Source organism: Perna viridis, chromosome 14, assembly GCF_037379345.1.
Source record: "Perna viridis isolate PV_CMFRI_1.1 ecotype Kerala chromosome 14, ASM3737934v1, whole genome shotgun sequence".
NCBI lineage: Eukaryota > Metazoa > Mollusca > Bivalvia > Mytilida > Mytilidae > Perna > Perna viridis.
Genome location: NC_142458.1, coordinates 5,174,006 through 5,184,524, shown reverse-complemented (window position 1 = coordinate 5,184,524; position 10,519 = coordinate 5,174,006). Strand labels below are relative to the sequence as shown.

The 10,519-nt window shown below is 31.1% G+C and overlaps 1 long non-coding RNA gene across 1 annotated transcript; it reads right to left on the bottom strand.

The window, feature by feature from the left end:
* Positions 1-804: 804 nt before the first annotated feature.
* LOC148597872 (uncharacterized) lies at positions 805-4,461 on the bottom strand. The gene is made up of 3 exons (XR_015918466.1): positions 4,315-4,461; positions 2,690-2,831; positions 805-883 (listed from the first exon to the last, which is right to left on the bottom strand). It is a non-coding gene; the product is annotated as an uncharacterized LOC148597872 (long non-coding RNA).
* Positions 4,462-10,519: the final 6,058 nt, after the last annotated feature.

Here is a 10,519-nt window from a genome sequence, read left to right as displayed (position 1 = left end):
ATTGTTCATGTCGTAAACAAATTTAATAAATTAAATTTAGCCTAGTGGCGGAATCAGAAAGTAATATATTTTTGAATGAAAAAAAAACAAGGAAGGGGTTCATTTGGGTGAATCTCGTGATATCAAGTTTGTGTGTGTCTCTCTCTCTCTCTCTCTCTCTGTGTGTGTGTGTGTGTGTGTGGTCCTTTTTTTTTTTTTCTCTGTCATCGAAATTTAAAATCCTTCGAGCATAGAGGAGTTATGAACGTTCTTGCTGTATGATAGAATACAAACAAATTTCGTCTTCGTTTCAGACAGGCTTTTTGACATATTTCACATGTGAGATAGGAATCAAATAAACGAATAATAATAATGTACCTCTGTATGGATTGTTGACACGAATATGCAATTTCGAGATATTGTTGTTATATACATGAATACATACGCTAGCTTGATTGGTGTCCAAGACAGTTGAATTGATTTTATTTTTTCGGTGAACATAGGCTCTGATTAACGATGTGAAAAGAACGTCTATGACCTTAATGTTAATCGAGATAAATATTGCATGTTTATAATGACTTAAGGAGATGGATCAAGGGTAATTGACACAACTCTTGCAAATCACTCTAACGAAAATTTTTATTTTGAATTTTACATCAATCATCAAAGCATCAGAGTAACTTTGACTAATTGTATTCTGTTTCAAATGAAAGCTTGATAGGCTTTGGTGAAATTGAATGTGATGCAAACATACCACTAATTTCAAGATTTAAGTCTAAAAATAATACAAATAAAAAATAAAAAAAAACAAACATGAGACTTGGATCAGTTCATAAGTTTAATCGAGACCAAACGATCAACATACCGTGTGATTCTTCACTTTCAACGGAATTATTTTCTTTTCCTGAAAAGAGAAACATTTCAATAATGCAACAAATTAAAAATTGAAAAAAAGAAAGAGCTTCAATAGATTTTTTTTTTTATTTTCCACTGTCATCCTTTGAATACTCTTTACTTTATGGTTGTGAAACTGTGCATTTTGGTAATATCTTTTCCTTGTATCGACGATAGGCACAATGATGGATTAATAACAATTTTTTTTCTAGAATTCTTGTAACTAAACTCTACTGTGAAAACACATTTTTACATGTTTCCAAGTATTCGGATATTAAAAAAAAGTTTTATCATTTCATTTATTAGAGATATTAATTCTCTCAAGATGTTTAATTTTGGTAACCGTTAAATATACTCTGGTATTGATATTGAACTGCATCAGATATGTTCGTTCTTTAGTTTAGTTTCATCAAGATACGCTCAGACATTTGAAATTGAAATGAATGCATACGTCACTTTTTAAGGAATGAAATCAAAACAAGTAATCGGCATTATCTCCTAACCAATCTGTTCTTTACTTATAGGAATCAAAGTTACTTCAAAAATGTCTTAAAGACAAAGGGGCTATAGACAGTAGATCATTTAATTCTTCACATCTAACTTCACATCTAATTGAACGACAGTAGTCATCTTAGTAAAAATATATGACAAGCGAGACGATTTTGATTTAAATTTATAAACTTCCTTTCTTATATGCAGCGATATACCAGGTTTACCTGCAAATGGTGTTTTATTACTCAGTTCTTACGGAATGTCAGAGATAGTAGCGACTATTCTGACTTCTCAAAATTCCAATGTGGTCTTAGAGACGGGCTTTATGAAACACGGTTTTAAAACATATTCATTATACATTGTTTACGAAAACCGGATCTTGTTCAGAAATATTGTTTTTGACAGATTACAGATGACGGACTTTCACTTATCTACAAATATTTATTATTATTATTATTATTATTATTATTATTTTCATTTATCTTGAATTTTGACCGTCTTCTCCATAAAGTTCAAGACTAAATTTCAAGCTCGATGTTTGGGACTCCTTAATTTTGTTTTTAGTTCTTGTTTTCTTGTTTTTATTTTTCACCTCTTATGTGCTGTTTAGATTACACATTGTTTGACAGGTGAAAATTTAATGATGTTGATGTGAGTTGGAATATACTGGAAATTATGAACAGTAAGCAAACGGGGCGTTTAACGCGCCATTAAACCTAGTTAAACCCATCTTTCTTTGGGAAATGACAGAACTAAATCAGGACCCTTCGAATTTCCTGTTTTACCCTGATATTGCCATTTGACATGCAAATTTGTTTTTTTAACATGACTTTTAACTACTTCTTAGATTTTATCAGTTCTGTAGTTATGTATTTATTCTTCCTACAACATTCCACGTAAGTTCATATTAATACAGGTGAAAATTTACAGATTTGGTTTATAAACGTCTCCCGATGATACAATGAACAAAACCTTAGTCATGCTTCTCCATTGCCATTTCCCATTCCCAGTAGCAAGCTACCCATTATGCAATATAATGTTAAAGCAGTTTCGCCTTAATACAATATCATGTGTTACCAACAAATAGTTTATTTTTCTAAATCATTTCACATCTTACTAAATCAATATGACTATAATTCTGAAATAATTAAATGCTATTTTATTGATATTTAAAGTCTTTCCAATTGATATCCCAATCCCTTACGTTAGTTCAATATTCCGTATTATAGCTCTATTACCACGCAATTCATCCAATAAAACAAAAGTAAGGGATGTTTATTCTAAACAAGCACTTAAGCATCGCACATAGAAATGTTCTATTTACCCTGGTGGAGGTCTGTAAATAGATTCGTCAGCCAGGTTTGAAAGACGATTATTCATAACAGAACGTCGTCCATTAGCTTGTCCAAGGAACAATGCCATAATAAAAAGCACCACAATCTTAAAAAACTGAGAAATCTGCATATCTGAAAAAATTGAAAGATACTTGAAGATTTAAATTGATTTGTTTTGTTAAAAAAAATATTAAAACAAAACAAACAATGAACATGCAATTATGTTAATTAGCAACAAACCAAAATAAAAAAAAATAAATAAATAACAAAATCGCATTTTCCTCATGCTTTATATTCTATGTATTGTCTATTCGATATTGGTTGCTTTCAGTACTTAAAGTAACATAGCATCTTGATACTGTGAGTCATATAATTTGACTGTCAGAAAAATTTCCCAAATTTAGACTGAATAAAAGAGAATTTATTGTTGTTGTGTTTTCTGAATACTTTTAACATTTTTTTGATATAAACTCCAAATTGAATAAACATAGACGCACGAAAAACAACAAGTGAGCAAACCGTACTTAACAAATTTTTGTAGTATCGGTAGGCTAAGTGTCCTCTATTAGTTAACAAACATCGGACAGTTGATTATATATTAATTTTGAGTTACGAGACGCATCATACCATGCATAGATTCTACGTGTACCGTCGTATGGTCGTTATGTCGTTAATAATGAAATATTTTAAAGGAATAGCATAGAGTTTTTTTTCAAATTTGTTTCCAAATGGTTCATATACTAATGAACCAAATAAAATTAAAAAAAAAAACGTTTTCACGAAAGTGTAGAAGTCGCCTCCCGTTTCCTGATCAGTCTTTTTAGAAACAGATTGTCAATGGAACTTCTTATAATCAATCGAGGCAGCGTAAAGAACCTGGATATCGAATTGCGTCGAAATCGAGCAACTATGATTTTTTTTCGCGGTGGCAGCCATTTTGAAAAAGGCAGTCGATATGTAGATAGAATTATCGATTGAGCGGCAGATTCTTAATCGAGGAGTCTTAAAGACCCTAGATACCGATTTTCATCAAAATCATAAAATTTTGAAATTTCAAGTGCAGTTGCAGCCAATTTGAATATGGCGGCCGACACGTTCCTCAAATTGCCCATTGAGCCTCAGATTAATAATCGGGACAGCTCAAAGAACATAGATATCAATTTTCATCGAAATCGGACAAATTTTCTATCGCATTGACGGCCATTTTGAAAATGGCGACCGAGAGGCACACGATTTTTTTTTCATGATTTTGTTTGGACTAATGAGTTTAATATATACATTGAGTTTTGCCAAATTCTGATAAACAATTTTCGAGATGTACGATGTGTCCGGTGTAAAATATGGGCATGTCCAGTCCGGCGGCCATTTCGAAAAAAATGGCGGCATCCAGAAATTTAATAACCTTTACTTAACTACGGCGACTTAATAAACACAATAAAAACTTCGTGGTCGACGACATAAATATACAAGTTAAATTCATTACTTCACCAGAAATGCGTGTTCGGCGACTTAATAATAATAATTATAAGAAACACAGTAAAAACAATAAGTCACCACCACTTCGTGGTCGGCAACATAAATATAAAATTAAAAATATGCAAGTTAAATTTATTACTTCACCAGAAATGCGTATCCTATAAACCTAGACGACAGCTCTTCAATCGGAGTTTTGAATTTTATGTTATATACAAATACATTCAGAACAACAGCTGTTTTCCTAAATATAACTGACACTAATGACGGGAAAGCCTATTTAAGAATGTGATTTATTTTTTTGACGCTCAAGCTCCTTGTTCTTGTTGTTTTTAAATGTTATTTGCTGCAAGTTGTTGCAAGTGTAATTTCATTAATTATGTGTTTAGTGATTCAAAATTTCAATATAAGACGTTTCTTATTAGTTTTATCATGCCTCATCAAGTTTTCTTTCTTTAATAGTTTGTTCTCAAAATATGCTTAACGCTTTACGTTCATGACACAAATTGTAATCCTAGCATACTTGGGATTATCATTTATTAAGACAAAATAAAAGTTAATTGGTAACCACTGGTGGAAGAAATCAAAGCACTGGACGCATAAGTCAATTACGTTTTCCAAGAATCAGGTAAAATTGGAAATATCAGAGACATGCATGTCAAAATCCACAGATCGGACGACATAATTTCAGTCAAGGATACTCTTTCTTTTAAAACAAAAGGAATGACTAAACCTTTGCATCACTGGATATGAGACGTAAGTACAAATGCATAAAATCATAACTTTGAAATGAAAACAGTTTGATCATTTGTCATATTTATCATATTTAAGAGAAACTGAAAAGTTTGATCGTCTTTCGATTGCACAAAGATCATATTTAAGAAAAAACTGAGAATTTTAGCACGTTAGTCTAAGCAGAACACTCTTACGATCATTCACACCAGGTTTGCTTTAAATTGATCGATAAGTGTCAAAGGAGATGATTTTTGAAAATAATAACATTAAAATAGCAAAAATTCTTCGAAAAGAGTAATACCTCCAACATGGCTTAACATATTAACATAATACAATGATTTTTTGTGATGTTGTATACTTTAATTCTGTCCGAATTGGGCCATATTTTACATTTTTTGGAGGTTTATGTGAAAAACTTCTGCCTGATTCCATTTTCTATATTTAGTAACGGTGACCATGTTTTTCGACAGATAAAAAAATTCCAATTTCAGTTGTGTGAAGAACACCATAAAAACAGTCATACCAGGTGTGATAAAAATAGTTCATATGTCCCTTTAGGCCATGTGAGCTTAAAATAAAACCTGCATTAATTATATTGTTCTTGTAGTTTTAGTAAAATGACAGTTCTATGATTAGCCGAATGGAGTTGAATCCCACATTAGTAAACAAAAGGAATATAACGCGATTTATTCATCGCCGTAATACTGGAAATGTTTATGCAAAATTGAACATCAAGGATTGAGATATGCTGCCAAGAGACTTACGTTGACACGTTTTCGTCGCCACTATGTATTCATTATAGAACATATTCAATTAGCGACGTCAAATTACCAAAGGTGTCCTTCTTTCTTAACATCATTTTACTTCACAAAACAAGATGGTTGGTGTCTTTGGAGAAGTAAGCTTTTGTAAAATCAAATGTTTATGATACAAAATGTCCATAACAAGCAAATACAAAAAGGATACTGAAAAACAAACAAACAAACAAGCAAATAAAACCAAAAACAAAAATAATAAAAATTAAATAAAAAAACAATTAAAACAAAACAAAAACAAACAGAAAACAAAAAAAACAAAAAAATACTTTCTTCATATATTAATTGCACTTTTTTTATTCCACTCTGTTTTTGCCTTTACAATCTATATTAATTTAATTAACGTATTAATAATAGTATTTATGTAGACAGGATAAACACAAATAAATGCCTTATACAAGTGCACATAGTTGTACTGTATCACATTACACATATAGGATGAAAACAATTATATCATGGGTTTTCAAATAAACAAATAAACTGACATCAATAGCTTTATATAGAACAATATTCTTCTGAGAAGATTTCTAAAAAGACATTAACGCATTACAATTTCTGAAGTTTTTAGGTAAATTGTTCCATAGACTGGTACCAGACACTGATAGCAAACGTTTATAATATTCAGTGCGAGATAATAAATAACACATTATTATCATTTTGTCTAGTTCTTCTAGAGTTATTTCCATGTGCGTATCTAATTATACATGTAACCATATATGTATGTGTTAAAATATACTTCAAAAATAAAAGAAACATTTCTGAAAACAAAATAGTCTGGTATTGGCATCCATCTAAGTACAGAAAATAAGTTTTGTGATGGAGTCATAATAGTTTTGGCATTAAGTATAACGCGAGAGACCGCCTTCTGTAACTATAAAAATACGTCAATATTACGATAATTTTTTTTTACGCTGCACCAAAACAGTACAGCATTAGTTAAAATGTGGAAATAAATATAAACTTAAAGTAATTTTCATTTGCCATAAATGGTCTAAGTCCTCTAAGTACACCGATTTTCTTAGATATATTCTTTGAAATTAAAATTGTATTAAGATGTTTTTCCAAGTTAAACTATAATATATGGTAACAGCAAATAATTTGGCTGAAGTAACATTTTTTTTATACGAAATCATCTATTCTGATACAGTTATTATTAATATTTGCCAATTTATGGCTTCTTTCTACAAATATACATTGAGTTGTCGTCGGCATATATAGTTGGATAACAATATATTTGACATGATGGATAATCATTTACAAAAATGTATAAAGGACCAAGTATAGAACCTTGGAGGTACACTAAAAGACATTTTGGGGGGCTTAGACAATTCCCCTTTTCAACAAACACACATTTCTCTTTTACTCAAATAATATTTTAACCATTCAGAAGTATTGTTATAGATTAATCCTACAAGGAGGAATGACCCGGCCAGCGAAAGCTATATTTTATATAGCCTAGCTGGTCGAGTGCTGTAGGGCGCTGGACTTAGTGCAGGCGGTGATGCCATAGATGTTGCAGCGGTACGAGTTCGAGTCCCGCGGAGGGAACGACCAAAAAATTTGCTTCGCAAATTTGACAGTTCTAACATCGTTGGGAATTTTTCAGGCCCTTCGATAAGTTAACGTTATCTTCCCTGTATCAATTGGATCCGATGGAGCAGTGTAGCGAATAAAGTCGTCACATTCTGAGACGTTATATATATATATATTATATTAATATGTATATGAAAATAAGATTTATTGAAATATCAATTATGTAATTACCTCGGAAAACAATTATCAAAATTGTTGCTAAGTTGCTATATATAAAACACTATAAATAACAAAACTTTTTTCTAACAAACTTATTGCGATCAATTACCAGTCTTGATAATTAGTCAGTATAAAATGTAGCGTAACGTCTGCTGTGTCCCTTTTTATAAATAAACAGAACGTATATGACATTACTAAACTGACTTTTTCCTCAAACTATTTAAAATTAACACTATATTCTTTTGAAGCAGTATTAAATTTGTCGTAATCATTACAAGATGTATGTGCCTACAAGATTTAGTGGATAATCATTGTTTATGTATAAAATAATTGTAAAGGATGATGATTGTTTTTACTTTCAATTTGTGTTCTTGCTTGTAAATGATTTTCTATCAGCATAACATCTTATTTCAATTGCATGACATTAAGTGCACATTGTCTGTGTGTGAAAAAAAATGTTTTTAAAATTGTACTCATTAATCAATGATAAGAACATTAAAAGCGAATTTCATCAATAATGGGCGTGATATCTCAAATATTTATCCAACTGACTATATTGCTGTCAAGGGCATTTAATCAAATTTAAGTGTTATTGAAAATGATACTATACATTGCAAACTTTAAAACTCCATTTTTGGCCTAGTTGTGGTCCAAGATTTTGAAACGACATTAGCAAATCCAGTCATTAAATTGACAAAAAATTATGGACTATCCCCTAAAGTACTGAGGCCTCAATCTAATAACAACCCAGAAACATCAAGGTCCAAATACATTGCCTAAATGTAAATACAGTCGATGGCAAACATAATAGTGTTTTGCTAGGGACTACCGTCATTTTTAAGTAGGTAAAACTGGATAAGAATAGCTATAAAAATGTAGCTCTCCGACACCCTCAGTCAAGATTCAGACAGTGACAGAATACACTACACTTACCATAAATAAACTGATTGAAGGTTTATGGAACAAAAAAGTAAATTTGGCAAACGAAGGTTATGTCTGTAATTTTACCTTTTTACTTAAAAAAATTATACACAGAACGATCAGCAGATCAATGAAATTTTAAACTAGACATGATGAAAATGAAAAAATAGGAACATAGAAAAGACAATGTTGGGTATATATTGTGTACTGCAACTGGCATTGCAGCAACATGTGGTTATTGATTTTTGATTGATCCTGTCTGAGTATATTATGACACTGATATCCTGCACGACATCCAAATATTAGATTGAATTTAGTGTCTATCCAGTACTACTTTTTCGTCCGACACAGGTCATAATTCAATAGTGATATTAGGCCATTTTAACCGTTCCAATGTCGTGTGAAGAATAAATATACATTTCAACTAAACATCACATTTTTATTTCATTCAGTGGATATGAAACAAAAATTCATAGATATATGATAATTTTTTATACCTAAGATGGTTGTACATGTGAAATTATTAGATTCAGAATTCGAATGCGTTAACTTACGAACGCAATGCCTGACCTTTATCACTGAGTGAATTTAAATAACATTAAACCATGTATGCATTATATAAGTTCAAAATTGACTACTTGCCTTCAGTCGTGAAAAATATGAAAGGTTGATTAAATGTTTATTCAGGACTAAAACTGCATTTATAAACCCATTGTCCGAAAGAGTAATCCAGGGAAACAAGATTATAGCGGTAATCAAGATCACGCAATCCAGACATGAAAAAAAGACATACGCAACCAAGAACACAAAGTCACTAAAATCATACACACAAAGCAACAAAGGCAAATGAGCAAATCCATTCAAAACTGTGAGCATGGACCAGGTGAACCGGTAGAATAAGCGTCGTCTGCTTTTCTATCTAGAAACATCCGCTGAGTTGCTCATAAAAAGTCAAGTCCAGGGTAGACGAAAGAGGAGAGGACAACTATGACACGTTGAACAAATCAGTTTTCATGGCGCAGATGGATACATCATTACGATCCACGAGTTCATGATGACGACCATAAAACTTCTGTAGTGATGATTTCAATCTTCAATCCGAAGTACAGTTTAAATTATGTAGTAACTTTAATAACTGTGCCTAACAAAATCACTGAAATGATTATTTCATTTTCCGCACAGACAAGAATTATTCTTGGCATAGAATGAGACTACTAAGAAAACCCAAGATAGTTTTTTTTAAGGTAGACGTCGCCTAATTAACATTCTGTATAAAGGACAGAAACCAATTTGTTTGTTTGCTTGTTTGTTTGTTTGTTTTGTTTTGTTTTGTTTTGTTTTGTTTTTGTTTCTGTTTTTGTTTTTGTTTTTTGTTTTTGTTTTTGTTTTTTTTTTTCAACAGATATGAAATGTACGATATCATTAACGTACATTTCATTTAAATCTCAAAACCTTGATTCTTTTCATCAAAATTAAAATTAAATTAAATTTATTCTATTTTAATGTTGCATTAATTTTTTTCGACATTTTAGCTATTCAACTTGTAATATATGCTAGACTTGATTATTTCGAAAGTGTTATCTTTTATCAATAAATAAAATAACAAAGGAACAGCAACCTCAATGGATTGATATGATGTGGTTGTACTCTGTGATAGCGTTTTAGTGCTGCGGACGGCTAAGGATTTTTCGAACTTTATTGGGCGTAGAGGGTATACGGCTACATCATATGTCAATGGAAAAAAATCAATGTACTTTTGGAATATCATTCTTTTCTAACTGAAAAGTGGTAAGGTTTTCCGCTATTTTTCATAAATAAGAGGAGGGGTCAAGAATCAATCGACCCCAATACACTTTGATAAGTGATTTTAGTAAAATCGTTCATTGTAGGTATCGGAAAACACGTAACATGTAAAGATCATATGTATAGAATTTGAAATATGTAAGAAAGAACTGTTTTCGACAAAAGTTTATATTTAATCACAGAGCAAAATTGCCCCTAAAGTTGTTGCATTTTTGTGCATTTTCAATAATTAAGAGATAAAAAGATTACGTAGAATATTACAATGTAATTACATACTGAATAACAAATAAAATAAAACACAACGTTCACGATTCGATCTGC